The sequence below is a fragment of the Tamandua tetradactyla genome, chromosome 10, assembly GCF_023851605.1.
Source record: "Tamandua tetradactyla isolate mTamTet1 chromosome 10, mTamTet1.pri, whole genome shotgun sequence".
Lineage (NCBI taxonomy): Eukaryota > Metazoa > Chordata > Mammalia > Pilosa > Myrmecophagidae > Tamandua > Tamandua tetradactyla.
Window position 1 is genome coordinate 92356652 of NC_135336.1, and position 14325 is coordinate 92370976.

Sequence of the window (14325 nt, forward strand, 5' to 3'; positions counted from 1 at the left end):
CGGACATTTGAGAATAAACTTGAAATATGTCATTGGTAACAGAGTTCAGCAGGAGTTAGAAACAGGGTAAGACAATGGGTAATTGAAGCTGAAGGGATACAGACTGTGCAACAGGACTAGATACAAAAACTCAAAAATGGACAGCACAATAATACCTAATTGTAAAGTAATCATGTTAAAACACTGAATGAAGCTGCATCTGAGCTATAGGTTTTTGTTTTGTTTTGTTTTGTTTTGATTTTACTATTATTACTTTTATTTTTTTTCTCTATATTAACATTCTATATCTTTTTCGGTTATGTTGCTAGTTCTTCTAAACCAATGCAAATGTACTAAGAAATGATGACCATGCATCTATGTGATGATGTTAAGAATTAATGATTGCATATGTAGAATGGTATGATCTCTAAATGTTGGGTTAATTTCTTTTTTTCCGTTAATTAAAAAAAAAAAAAAAAGAGAAGGGATAATTGGAGCTGAAGGGATACAGACTGTACAATGGGACTGGATATAAAAACTCAGAAATGGACAGCACAATACTACCCAATTGTAATGCAATTATGTTAAAACACTGAATGAAGCTGCATGTGAGGTATAGGTTTTTTGTTTTTGTTTTTTTTGTTTTTTTTTCTTTCTATTATTGTTTTAATTCTTATTCTGTTGTCTTTTTATTTCTTTTTCTAAATTGATGCAAATGTACTAAGAAATGATGAATATGCAACTATGTGATGTTATTAAGAATTACTGATTGTACATGTAGATTGGAATGATTTCTAATTGTTTTGTTAATTCTTTTTTTAATTAATAAAAAAAAAAGCAAAAAAAAAAAAAAAAAAAAAGAAAAATGGCTACTGGAATACAGCTCTCCATTTTCAGGCAGTTTCCCCCAGCCTCTCCACTACATCTTGAACAACAAGGTGATCTACTTAATGCATAAGAATAACCTCCAGGATAACCTCTCGACTCTGTTTGGAATTTCTCAGCCACTGACACTTAGTCTCATTTCACTCTTCCCCCTTTTGGGCGAGAAGGTTCTCTCAATCCCTTGATGTTAATTCTCAGCTCATTCTAGGGTTTCTCTCAGCCCCCTGATGCTGAGTCTCAGCTCATTCCAGGATCTCTGTCCCACATTGCCAGGAAGGTCCACAGCCCTGGGAGTCATGTCCCATGTAGAGAAGGGGAGGGTGGTGAGACCACTCATCATGTTGGCTGGAGGGAGAGGCCACATCTGAGCAACAAAAGAGGCTCTCTTGGGGGTGACTCTTAGGCCTAAATTTTAAGTAGACTTGACCTATCCTTTGTGGGGTTAAGTTTCATATGAACAAACCCCAAGACTGGGGGCTCAGGCCGTAGTTTTGGTTGTCCACACTGCTTGTGAGAATATCAAGAATTCGACTTGAGGAAGTTGAATTTCTCCCCGCTTTCACCATTCCCCAAAGGGGGCTTGCAAATACTTTTCCATTCACTGGTCAAATCACTCTGGGATTCATCGGGGCATCACTCTGGACAAACCAACAAAATCTCATGTCCTACCTGAGAATCCAAGTACTTATGACGTTCAAACTATCTACATAAGTTATATTAGGAAATGCTCTAGTCAAAATATAAATATTGAAACAAACATTTTTTGCTTTAGTCTCACACATAAGGTGACATTTTAAAATATTAATTACCATCTATTTTCAGCACCCTGCAATAATGACATTCCTTTATTCTTCCTCATGCAAAAACATTTTTAAAATTTGTACATTGTACATTTCACTATTGTTATATACTCTAGGCATTCTTAGATTATATCATCTCAATCTTTAACATCTATCTTTCTTTCTGATTTCATTTATGTCCCCAGCCCTCCTCCCTCTATCATTCTCACATGCAGCTTCACTCAGTGTTTTAGCATAATTATATTACAGTTAAGTAGTATTGTTTCTGAGTTTTTGTATCCAGTCCTGTTGCACAGCCTGTATCCCTTCAGCTCCAATTACCCAATATCTTACCCCATTTCTATCTCCTGATGATCTCTGTTACCAATGACATATTCCAAGTTTATTCACTAATGTCAGTTCATATCAGTGAGACCATACAGTATTTGTCCTTTAGTTTTTGGTTAGTCTCACTCAGCATAATGTTCTCAAGGTCCATCCATGTTATTACATGCTTCATAAGTTTATTCTGTCTTAAAGCGGCATAATATTCCATCATATGTATATACCACAGTTTGTTTAGCCACTCATCTGTTGATGGACATTTTGGCTGTTTCCATCTCTTTGCAATTGTAAATATGCTGCTATAAACATTGGTGTGCAAATGTCCGTTTGTGTCTTTGCCCTTAAGTCCTCTGAGTAGATACCTAGCAGTGGTATTGCTGGGTCATATGGCAATTCTATATTCAGCTTTTTGAGGAACCGCCAAACTGCCTTCCACAGCGGTTGCACCATTTGACATTCTGTGGGTGGTAACTTTTGATTAGATGGTTTCCATGGAGATGTGTCTCCACCCATTCAAGGTAGTGTTGCTTACTGGAGCCCTTTAAGAGGGAACCATTTTGGAAAAGCCTGAGAACCAACAAAGCCCACACAGCCAGAGTCCTTTGGAGATGTATAAAGAGATTGCCCCTGGGGAAGCCATTGAAGATGCCTGGAGAGAAAGCTAGCAGATGTAGCCATGTGCCTTTTGAGCTGAGAGAGAAACCCCAAACGTCATCGGCCTTCTTGACCCAAGGTATCTTTCCCTGGATACCTTAATTTGGACATTTTTATAGTCTTGCCTTAATTTGGACATTTTCATGGCCTTAGAACTGTAAACTTACAACTTAATAAATTCCCCTTTTTTAAAATCCACTCTATGGCATATTGCATTCTGGCAGCTTTTACAAACTATAACATCCCTAAAGCTACGTTTTCACTAAATTTGAACAATTTTAAGCCATTGTTCTAGTTTGCTAGCTGTCAGAATGCGATATACCAGAAATGGAATGGCTTTTACAAGGGGAAATTTATTAAGTTGCAAGTTACATTCTAAATCCATAGAAATGACCAAATTAAATCAAGCCTAAAGAAATGTCCAATCTAAGGCATCCAGGAAAAGATATCTTGGCTCAAGGAGACCGATGACATTCAAGGATTCTCTCTCAACTGGAAAGGTACATGGCGAACATAGCAGCATCTGCAAGCTTTCTCTCCTGGCTTCTTGTTTCATGAAGCTCCCCCAGGGGCATTTTCCTTCTTCAACCCCAAAGGTCTCTGGCTGCATGGGCTCTCGTGGTTCTCATGACTCTCAAGCTTTCTCCAAAAAGTTTCCTCTTTTAAAGGATTCCAGTGAACTAATCAAGACCCACCTGCAATGGGTGGAGTCACATCTCCCTCTAAACAAAGGTTAATACCCACAACTGGGTAAGTCACATCTCAGTGGAGATAATCTAATCATGTTTCCAACCTACAATGCTGAATAGGGTTTAAAAGAAACAGCTGCTCCCACAAGATGGATCAAGATTAAAACATGGTTTTTCTAGGATACATAATCCTTTCAAACCAGCACAGCCATTATTTCTCCAAATCTTTTTTTCTGCCCCATTCTCTCTTGCTTGCCCTTTGGGACTCCATTTACACATATATAAGGCTGCTTGATAGTATCCCACATATCATAGAGCCTCTGTCCTTTTTTAAAATCTTTTGCTCTCTTTATTTTTCAGATCAGATAATCTCTAATGATCTTTCCTCAAGTTGTCAGATCATACCTGCAACCACGTCCAATATTATGTTAAGCCCATTCAATTCATTTTTCATTATAGATGCTGTGCTTTTCATGTTTAGACTTTTCATTTGATTCTTTTTTATGGCTTCCATTTCTTTGCTCAGATTCCCAATTTTTTCATTAATTTTGGCCATATTTTCCTTAAAGTCTTGGACATACTTATAATGATAATTTTAAGTTCCATGTCTGCTAATTCCAATAACTAGATTATCTCAGATCTGGTTTTTAATGACTTCCTTTTCTCTACACCAGATGTCGCATTTTCCTGTGTTTGTATTTACAGTGATTTAAAAAAAAATTTTATACTAGATATTGTGGATGATATGTTTTAAGGAGTCTGGATTCTATCATCATCCTAGTACCAGAATCTAGTATCTAGCAGGCAGTTAGCTCATGCTTCTTCACATAGTCACTGGGTAAGAAGACACAGGTCTTCTTGAGGTCTTGGCCTAGAGCTACAATTTCTCAATAGTTGCACTGGCCAAAGCCAAAAAAAACAGTCACAAAGCCAGCCTGTATCCAAGGGGTGGAAAACTTGCACTCCATGGTTTGATGTGATACAAAGTCCCATTGCAAGAAGCATGCATACAGGGAGAAGAATTGTAGCCATTTTTGCAATACACCACACTTATGTCGCTTTGGGGAGTGTCAATTGGTATCGATTCTTTCCAAAATTGTTCAGCTATAATCTATTAAAGCTAAACTTATGTGTTCCCAATGTCCCATCAATTCCACACCCAACGTATTCACAAGAGGAATCTGTGCTATGTCCACCAAAGGCATGAAAAAGAATGTTCATAGCCACTTTATTCATAATAACCCCAAACAGGAAACAGCCAAATGCTCATAAACAGGAAATGGATAAATAAAATTATAGGATATATATTTGATAGAATGCAAAACAGAAAAAAAATAAAAAATAAAAAAGAGAGAGAGCAAATACTGCTATATGCAACGATATGTTGACTGAAAGACACCAGACACAAAAGGGTATATGTCGTGTTATATGATTCTACTTATATGAACTTCAAAACTATACAAAACTAATCTATGGTGATAGAGGTTAGAATAGTGTTTTTCTTGGTGTGTGTATATATGTGGGGGTGATACTGGCCAGTAGGGAACATGAGGGACCTTGATGGGGTGTGGGAAATGTTCTCCATCTCGATCTGGATAATGGTGTGTGTATAAAATATTCATCAAGCTGGATCCTTAAGCTTTATTTATTGTGAGTTGTACTGCAATTTTTAAATAATTTTTAATAAGCAGCTTTATTCACATACAAACTGTACAATGTCTCTTCATATAATCATATAGTTATGCATCCACCACTACAATCAATATGAGAACATTTTCATTTCTTAAAAAAAAACTCATATCCCTTATATACCCCTGTAGTGATGCTTAGCTTTGGTATAATGCCTTTGTTACAACTGATGAGAGACAATGTCACTGTCAACTAGAGACCTTAGTTTGCCTTAACTGTTTTTTTTCATATACCACCTTATTATTTTAACACCTTGTAATAGTGATGTGCAATTGTTTTCTGGTTCATGTAAGAATTTTCTTCTGTTCGTACAATTAACCAGTCATCACACTCTATAGATTTTGCTGTTCTAAGTCCCATATTTTATCCTGTAGCTTTTCTTCTAGTGACATACATGACCCCCGCCTTCCTCTTTCAATCATACCCACACTCAGTATTGTTAATTACACTCACAGAATTGTGCTTCCATCACGTATTATCATGTTATCCATTTCTGTACAGTTATAATCAACCTTATTAAACATTCTTTAAAGATTAAGCACCATCTCTCCCATTCTCTACCCTCTGTCTGTCTCCTATAACCTATATTCTAGATTTTAACTCTTCAGAGTTCATTTAAAAAAATATTTTAAAGGCTACTGGCAATGAGAAATGCAAGTGACTGGGATTAAGAGGAGGGGAGGGCACTGAGGTAGGTTCTGGAAGTTGTCTTGAGCTACGTGGAACTTAAACTTGAAAGGGAGGAAGGTTTGAATGGGCAGAGAGAAGGGTAAGCTGGGCTCAAATGTTCTCACATCCAGGTCTACACCTTATGCCAATTTTCCAAATCCCCTTGACTCCAACCTTGTCTGTTTAGAATGAAAAGAGAAAAAAATTATAGTGAACTGAACAGATAGGTTTTATATATGTGGCAGATTATATATATAATATAAAATCTATATTATACGTACATGACAAATATTGCCTAAAAGTATAAAAACATGTACAGTCCAGTTTAAGGCAGAACCAGTAGCATAACTGTTGTGTTTCAACAAATTCTTAAAGTCAGAGACCCTGCATCTTTATCTTGTTATCAACATGGTCTCACTCAATTTCGAAATGGAACCTCTCCTTGGTCACGTTTTTCTGTTGCTAATATTCTACGTCAACTAATTCGACCTTCGATTCCCAATTGAGATGGAGTCCTTATCTCTTCTCCCTCTCTAAATGCATATGTGCCTGTGTCTAACAAACATAAACTATTCCTTACCAACTGCTCTCCCTAAGACATGTCCATGTCTAACTAATTTCCCACTGAAGAATGTCCGGTGCTCTGGAGAGTTGATTGGATTGGGAGTTGGGAGACCTGAGTTCCAATCTCGACTCAATCACTGATTGGCTGATTGAGCTGGAACAAACCACTTAAGTCTCTGAAACCTACTCTGTGTGTGTGTGTGTGTGTGTGCGTGCACGCACGCATGTGGTAAGGGATAGAGAGTGTACTGTGTGTGTGTGTGTGTGTATGCGCGCGCACGCATGTGGTAAGGGATAGAGAGTGTACTGTGTGTGTGTGTGTGTACGCGTGTGCGCACGCATGTGGTAAGGGATAGAGAGTGTACTGTGTGTGTGTGTGTGTGTGTACGCACGCACGCACGCATGTGGTAAGGGATAGAGAGTGTACTGTGTGTGTGTGTGTGTGCGTGCACGCATGTGGTAAGGGATAGAGAGTGTACTGTGTGTGTGTGTGCGTGCACGCATGTGGTAAGGGATAGAGAGTGTACTGTGTGTGTGTGTGTGTGTGTACGCACGCACGCACGCATGTGGTAAGGGATAGAGAGTGTACTGTGTGTGTGTGTGTGTGCGCGCACGCATGTGGTAAGGGATAGAGAGTGTACATACAGGCTGGTAGATGGTAATAGTAACGAGATTGGGGAAACTGAGAGCCAGAGAACATGAATAGTTGAAGGCAAGGAGTAAAGGGACTTCATTAACATCTAAAGCTGGCATTAGGGGAGGAAGGAGAGCTAGAAGAGAAGATGGGCAAGACAGAGAGTGAGAAATGGGAGAAGAATGTTGAGATAGAAAGTCACATTTGCTGGCAAGTAACAAGAAGGCGTGATATTTATGAGTGCCTGCACTGGGCAAGGCATTACTATAGGTGTGAAACATGGCTTTTCTCATTTAAATCTCCCAGTCACCCCATGGAGCCCATGTGAAATCATCCCCACTGCACAGATGAGGAAAACAAACAGTAGAGCAGGTAAGTCACTTGTCCAGGGCCACACTGCTACTAAGTAGGAGTCAGGAGTCAAACCCGGTCTGGCTTCCCTTCCTCATTGCACTATACCGCTCTTCAGTAATCTACACAGCAACATCAGGAAGTTGGTATTTTATGGGGAAAGGTCCCATAAATCTGGACGTTTGGTGAAACTGTCTCTAGTTCTGGTATTCTATCTTCCTAATTCTCAAAGGCCAAAATACAGGGTTGTCCTCACATTCACTCCAAACATTGGAAAATACAGGGTTGTCCTCACACTCACTCCAGACATTGGAAAATATAGGGTTGTCCTCGCACTCACTCCAGACATTGGAAAATACAGGGTTGTCCTCGCATTCACTCCAAACATTGGAAAATACAGGGTTGTCCTCACATTCACTCCAGACATTGGAAAATGAAAGAGCTGAGACTTCAGGAGTACTATGAAGCTATGACGCACCCCAGGAAAAGCCTTGGTCTTTTAGTCCATTCCTGTGGGTGCAGACCTATTGTAGGTGGGACCTTTTGATTAGGTTATTTCAATTGAGATGTGACCCACTTCATACAAGGTGGGTCTTAGTCCCCTTACTTAGTCCTTACTTAGTCCTTACTTAGTCCCTCACAAGAGGAAAAAGAACACACATAGAGAAGACCCAGAGATGCTAAGAGATGAAATTAAGAGAAGCTCACAGAGAAGAGCACCAGAGAAGATGGTGAGGGAGCCACTGAAGCCAGAAGCTGGAAGCAATGAAAACTGGGAGAGAAGGACCTGCAGATGTTGCCATGTGCCTTCCCATGTGACAGACGTGTTCCAGGTGCTGGCAGCCTGTCTTCAGAGTCCGGTTACCATCCTGTTGTTGCTTTGAATTGGACATTTTCACAGCCTAAAGAACTGTAAATTGTAAGGAAATAAATCCCCATCATAAAAGCCAACCCATTTTTGGTATGGCACATTTCAGCAGCTTTAGCCAACTGAAACACCTAATCCTGTTCCTCTCGATAGTGTCTGGATCTTAGAAGAGTGAGTGTCGTTTGGACTCCAGCTGCACAGAAACCCAGAAGAATCCTCTCACGCTGACTGACGTCAGCCAAGAGCTGGTTGAGCCCTTGGGCCCTGTTTCCCAAAAGCTTAATATTTGTGGCTGCCCAGCCCAGATAAACAGCCTCTTCAGTCTGAACAAATGCAGTGAATTGGTTGGCTCTTTGAGGTCTCAATGGGGCAGGCAGTTCTTTTGGTTTTGATTGGTGGGATATGTGCACACGAGAGAGAGATCATCAAGTTCAGGGCTGACATCACTCAATTTCTGCCCTCACATAGTAAATCTAAGCCAGGCAGTAAATCTTGCTGGTTGCTTAACAGCTTCAAGAGCTTTCCCAATGGAAGTCAAGGGCATTGGTAAAACTGTCTTAAGTTTTATGAACTTCATAAGCATTGAAAGCAAAAAGATCCTTTCTAACTTGCTCGGCATCTTCTCTTTCAAGGGGCCTGGTGTACCCGTTTTCCCACCCAGATTCCTGCTATGGAGCAGAGGGGCAAGTTAGAGCTGTGCTGGAAATACATTCTCCCTGCCTTTCAGCTCTGTTTGTTTTGGAGTTTTATCAATCAAGGGAGTGTGCGTGCGTGTGTCTGCGTGTAGCGCAAGGGAAGCTGTAATTGTCTGCTGAAGATGTCAGTCACATTCCCCTGGCCTTCCATCCAAGTGGCTCTGATAAGGGGACAGTCCTAGAGCCTGGAGACCCACAGGCACACTTGGATGATTCCTACAGGAATCAGCTGAGCCAGCTCAGATACCAGCCCACCGGTTCCACAGCCACGTGCGCAGATACCAGCCCGGTGCTCGCTGCAGACAATGACCAACAGAACGGACGCCTCTGTGCCCTCCTACAGCTACGAGTACTACCTGGACTACTTGGACCTCGTTCCCGTGGACGAGAGGAAGCTGAAAGTCAACAAACGTGAGTCCTGAGCCGGGGAAGCCGACCAGGCGGAGGATGGGGTTGGCCCAGATGGCAGGGGCACCCCCAGACTTTGCCCCCATGCACTGACTGATTCTGACAGATGCCCTGGGCAAACAAGGATGTGTGCAGGGCTCACACGAATATAAATAAAAGGTTTGGGGTGGGGGCGGTAAATGGCACCTGTTACCCTTTATGATAAGTTTAGAATGACCCTCCTAAGATGCTTTTGAAGCAGAATATTCATTTCAAATGACTTTCTTGATAGAATGTAATTTGTTTAGGACTCTAACCAGCTGGGTGGGTGGCTCCAAACTGTAGATTTCATACTTCCCATGGTCAGTATGCAGATTTGTTGAGAGGGTCACCTTGTCTATCCCCTAAGTGGGAGGCTTGAAGAATATCTATTAAAATACCTACAGGTGTTTCTCCCTCATGGCCTCAGGAAATCCAAAGCAGGACAAGTTGAGCCTCCTTTTGTTCATCTGTTTCCTATTCTTTGTCTCTTTGGCCTCCGGGAACTTGAAACTTTGTGGGCACTCTTCTCTGATCGTTCCAGCCACTAAATCAAGATAACAAAACTAGCTGAGGAAATGAGGTTTGAAAGCAAAACGAGACCCTTGAATAATGGGTCTTGGCATTGGAAATCCGTCCTCTGCTATCCCATAAAGAAGGGATGGCCTGGCTTGGGCGTTTCATCATTGTGATCACATAGAATGTCTGTCATAATAAGTAAATGCTGCTATGAATAACAGGGGGAACAAATGTTAAAATAAACTTAAAGTGAAATGCTGGTGATCGGTGAGGGGGAGGAGTGGGGGTATGGTATATATGAATTTTTTTCTGTTTTCTTATTTCTTTTTCTGAATAGATGCAAATGTTTCAAGAAATGATGATGATCATGAATATGCAACTATGTGATGATATTGTGAATTACTGAGTATATATGTAGAACAGAATGATCAAAAGTTACAAATGTTTGCATTTGGTGTTTTTTTTGGTATTAAAAAATTTTTTTTAATTAATTAAAAAAAATGCTGGAATATTATTCAGCCATCAAAAGGAATGAGATTGTGATGCATGCCAAAACATGGATGGACCTTGAAAACCTCATGTTTAGTGGAATAAGCTAGACACAAACAAGACAAATATTATATTATCTCACCTATGTGACATACCTAGAATAAGCAAAATTCATTTAGACAGATAACAGATTACAGTTTCCAAGGGTGGAGGTGGGAGGTGAAGGGGGAGTTATTGCTAATGGATGCAAAGTTTCTGTTTGAGATGATGAAAAAGTTGGGGTTGTGGATGTTGGTGGCAGTGGCATGATATTGTGAACGTAATTAATACCACGCGTTATAAACTTGAAAGCAGTTTTTAAAAAAAAAGGAACTTTCTAGTTGTGTATATGTTACTACATTACAATAAAAAGTTTTTTTAAAAGGCAAATTCAGCCACTAGAAAGAACTAGTTGCTTTTCGTGTGAAAAAAGAGTCTGTTATACACCAGCTTGAAACTGAAATGCTATTTGGATGCTATTATTGAATAAAGAGAGCCAGAGTCCTGCAAAATCCTTGGGTACAGGCATCTCCTAGGTTTTGTTAGATAGTAGTCTTATTTCCAAATTTACAACCTCCAGAGGTCAAATGCAGGCATCCCTCTATTACAATGTATCCAGCACTGTACTAATGTTTTGGGGGGAATGATAGGTCAGGTATGTGTTTTCTGATGCAGAGTACACATAAAATGTGGAATTTTTTCACCTGAAACTCATAGGGAAGACATAGAATAGTGAGGAGAAAGTAACAGGATTGAAATAAAAGACCGTTTGTATATAAGTTCAAAACTTTAGCTGAAACTTCCAGATTGATCTAGACAGAATGTGGATTTGCATCCAGAAAGCCTTCGTCAGCTTACGCAAATTAAACTAAAATTCTGGGTCAGCTTCAGCTATTCCCATGTGTGTGCGTACCAGACATCTTGATAGCTCACAAGGTGGACTCCAAAGTTTCTCCGTGCCTCTTTGGGTGAGGAGGCTCTTTATACCTCCTGACCTTAGACCCTACAATATCTACCTTCTGCCCTCCTTACCCACAAATGACTTCCCTTTCTGGGAAAAGCAACTGATGCTCCCTAAGTTATGGGAGGTTTGAAGAGAAGTTCTTTCTTGTACACGTGAGCCAGAATTGGAAGTTTACAGTCTCTTGAGCAAAGAAACTTCACAGTACCCGCCTCCCCAAACTCCCAAACCCAATGAAAATCATCTCAATACAGAAATGTTGCCATGGAGAATGCCGGTCAGTGGGTCTCAGACACCTCAAAAGTCAAGGGCCTGTGATATCCACAGGAAGAAGTGCTCCTTCCCAGTCTGCTTTATTATTGATTGATTGATTGATTGATTTGCATGGGCAGGCACCGGAAATCGAACCCGGGTCTCCGGCACGGCAGGCAAGAACTCTGACTGCTGAGCCACCGTGGCCCGCCTCTGCTTTATTTCTTATTTCAAGGTTCCAATCCTTGTGTCTTATCTGAATTTAACTTCTATTGTTTTCTGGAAATGAAATTGGGGACTAGACAAACTCCTGCCCATCCACACCTGGATGTTTAAGCCGTGGACAGGTAGCTGTCTAGTTTTTCCTGGGAGACTAACCAGGAGGCAGCAGCTGTGTCCGGGGTCCATAATCCCAGACTGGTGGGATTTGCATTTTCACTCTTGTGACTTACGAGCTGTGTGGACCTGGGTGAGTTGTGCACTCAGTTTCTTCCTCTGTGAAAGGGGGAGGACAACATGACATCCTCCAGCTTGCTGCGAGGATTGGGTGTGTTAGCCTAGAAAGCGCTCCCATGTGTACAGTAACCTCTGGGCCAGGTTATGAATGACCCTGGGTATGTTTGAGATCAGAGAACTTTGCTGTGGCCAGGTGCCCTCATCGGTTTTTCATTTCCAGGGAGAAGGGAAAAGGGACAATTTAAAAGTTAGTAAGAGGGGTGCAAGGGTAATTCAGTGGTAGAATCCTCGGCTGCCATGTGGGAGACCCGGGTTCAATTCCTGGCCCATGCACGTCCCGCCCCCCCCCCAAAAAAGATTCAACAAATGGTGTTGCAATAACGGCATTCTCACATGGAAAAATAATGAAATGTGATCCCATCCATGCAGCAAAAAAAAAAGTTAGTAAAAACATGAGGGATAATGAAAACACACACACACTGTTTGACTTGGGAAGGGAAATGGAATCTCATATGAGTCACCCACTTCCCTCCCACCCCTCTGCCCACACATACACACAACACAAATATACAGAAACACACCTCCATGCACATCACACACAAATGCCCCACAATGTGCCACCCACAAACATCTCACTCCATCACACACCCACATCCACTCTTCACACCACATCACACACTGATATACACACACTGCCCACATACCACTAACCACATATACACACCACTTACACTCACACGTGCATATAAACAAATACACACATATATAGCACATACACATCATACACACACACACACACACTGCACTCACCATCATAGCACACACCGTTGCAAGTATACCACACCCACCATACACACGCACACACACACACACACACACACACACACTCTCTCTCTCTCTCTCTCTCTCTCTCTCTCTCTCTCTCAGCCTTCCTATCCCAGCCCTGGCTCCTTCCTGACCTACTGCCTGAGGGAAATCTTGAGCTCCCAAGAACAATAACAGAGGGCAGGCTCTCTGGGGAGGACACCCCACAGTTACGCATGGACACATGGACCGGATCAGAGGCACCAACCCCATGTGTTTGTCTCCCCCTTCTCCTTTGTCCCCTTTCATTGGCTCTAACAATGCACTTGCATTCCCGCCCTTGGGTTGACTCATTGTCCTTTGTCTCGTGGTACCTTGCCCCTTTCTCACAGGAAGGTTGGGGCTCTAACCCAGCATGATGTTTACTCAGGGGGGCATGTAAGGGTCAGCCTCCAATACCAAGCCCATTAAATGTGTAATTCCGGAGTCCGTGACCCTGTGGATTTCCTACAGTTATTCATATCAGTACTAAAAAGAGCAGCTACTCCCTACTGAGGGCCTATTGCAAGAGGCATGGCACTAAAAGCTTTACATGCCTTGTCATTTAATCCTGACAATCCCTCTGCAAAGCAGGTGTTTTTCTCACCCCCATTTTAGAAAGAAAACTGGGTTTAGGCAAGTCAGGGATGCCGTTTGACCAAGAGCCCAGAAGGGATCGCCCTGGGCTTCAAATGCTAAGTTCTTAACACTGTGACTCCATCTCTTGGTGGCTGGCTGATCGCACAATGCCGCTAGAGCTGGCCCTTCACACACTCCTCTAGATGACAAAACCACAGCCAAACCAGCTTTAGAAACTCTGCTGACAGCCACAAGACAGGTTGTGTGAGGGTGAGGGCTTCCAGGGCTCTGCTCTTTCTGTGGGATGCCAGGAAATCTTATGGCAGACACTTCATGAGAGTTTGGACGCAGTTGCATTCATCCATCCATTCATTCAACTTACTGACTCCCTGCAGTGTGCTGCGGTCTGTAGTTGATGCAAGGGATAAAGCAAAAAACAAAATAGATAAGCACCCCTACCCTCATGGGGATTATAGTCTCATAATAAAAAATAAACAATGTTCTGGTTATCTATTGCTGAGTATCACAATGTCGCAAAACTCAAGGACAAAAACCTTTTTTTTTTTTTTTTTTTTTTTTTGCTCATGATCGTGTGGGTTAAGATTTGGGCAGGGTGGGCCACGGTGGCTCAGCAGGCAAGAATGCTTGCCTGCCATGCCAGAGGACCTGGGTTCAATTCCTGGTGCCAGCCCATGTTAAAAAAAAAAAAAAAGATTTGGGCAGGGCCCAGTGGGGCACTGGGGTCACATATGTAATTGCAGGCAGATACTGGCTGAGGCTGTAGGTACCTGAAAGTTCACTAGGACTGGGTGTTCTCCTAAGGCTGGCAGTTGACACTGGGTGTTGGCTGGCAGTTCTGCTGGGGCTCTAGGTGGGAGCTTCTTCCTCTTCACATGGGCCTCTCTAAAGTGCTGCCTAGACTTCCTCTCAGCATGGAGGCTGGGTTCCATCGGATGCTTC

General features: G+C 41.9%; 1 long non-coding RNA gene across 9 annotated transcripts in view; it reads right to left on the reverse strand.

The window, feature by feature from the left end:
• Positions 1-7814: 7814 nt before the first annotated feature.
• The window catches only part of LOC143648606 (uncharacterized), an 88290-nt gene continuing 81779 nt past the window's right edge, over positions 7815-14325 (reverse strand). For 6 of the 9 annotated variants that reach the window (XR_013158664.1, XR_013158660.1, XR_013158666.1 and 3 more), the window contains 2 exons: positions 14154-14325; positions 7815-9774 (listed from right to left, as the gene is read on the reverse strand). This is a non-coding gene — a long non-coding RNA (uncharacterized LOC143648606). Of the gene's footprint in view, positions 9775-12527; positions 13772-14153 lie in introns of those variants that run through there. The other 3 variants (XR_013158661.1, XR_013158663.1, XR_013158659.1) reach the window with 3 other exon arrangements.